At 48.3% G+C, this 930-nt stretch overlaps 1 non-coding gene across 1 annotated transcript; it reads left to right on the forward strand.

Moving 5' to 3' along the window:
* The first annotated feature begins 408 nt into the window (after window positions 1-408).
* Window positions 409-546, forward strand: LOC114808327. The gene has a single exon (XR_003756173.1). It is a non-coding gene; the product is annotated as a small nucleolar RNA SNORA7 (small nucleolar RNA).
* The last annotated feature ends 384 nt before the right edge of the window (window positions 547-930 follow it).

Here is a 930-nt window from a genome sequence, read left to right on the forward strand (position 1 = left end):
TGGGCGAGGGACCGTGTTGAACCTGATTATCTTGTACCTACCCCAGTGCTTAGTACAGTGCCTAACAACTACCACAATTATTCTATTTCTGCATCTATTCTTTAACTGATGCATTTCTTCTACACCTCCAAAAATCCTGGGTTCCTTCTCTGGACTGTAAGCTTGTTATGGGCAGGAAATATGCCTGCTTATTCGGATGTATTGTACTCTCCGAAGTGCTTAGTACCATGCTCTCCCAAAGTAAGCGCTCAATAAATGCCATTGATGGATTGATTGATTCAGGGGTCCTGCTGCTCCTGGAATCACCATTGGGCCCCCCTCCGGGGCTTAGTGCAGTGCCTGGCACATAGCAAGGACTTAACGAATACCATAATTATTATTATTAGTACCCCAGGTACTTCTCTTGTTCCCCTCTCAGGATCGCACCTGGAGAGTTTCCAGTACTCTACCAATCTCGGCTATGGGAGGGAGAGTCAAGCAGAGGCCTACCCATTCCATTCCTAGCTTGGCCCGGGGCTGGCGAGTGGAAGGCAAGCTGCCACAAGTCAAAACTCAACTGTGCTGGGCAGCAGCAGCATAGGCAAGAGTCGAAGGTGGAGACTCAAATTTAGTGCGTGGAAGAGGGCGACAGTAAACCACTTCCATATTTTTACCAAGAAAACTCTATGGACACATTGCCAGAATGATTGCAGAGTGAAGGGGGCTGTTCTGGGAGAGATGCGTCCACGGAGTTGCTACGGGTCGAAGACGATTAGATAGTATAAGACCAAACAAGACTTCTCTATTGGTGGTCACCTCCTTCTGGGGCTGGACTCGGGTAGAATGTGGGGAGAGCAAGTGGTGGTGGTCGTGGCAGTGGCGAGAGGAGGAAGGGGTTTGGAAGGACAAGGTCATTTTCTCTTCTTTTTTTATTAATGGTATTTGCTAAGT

Source organism: Ornithorhynchus anatinus, chromosome X5, assembly GCF_004115215.2.
Source record: "Ornithorhynchus anatinus isolate Pmale09 chromosome X5, mOrnAna1.pri.v4, whole genome shotgun sequence".
NCBI classification, from domain to species: Eukaryota; Metazoa; Chordata; class Mammalia; order Monotremata; family Ornithorhynchidae; genus Ornithorhynchus; species Ornithorhynchus anatinus.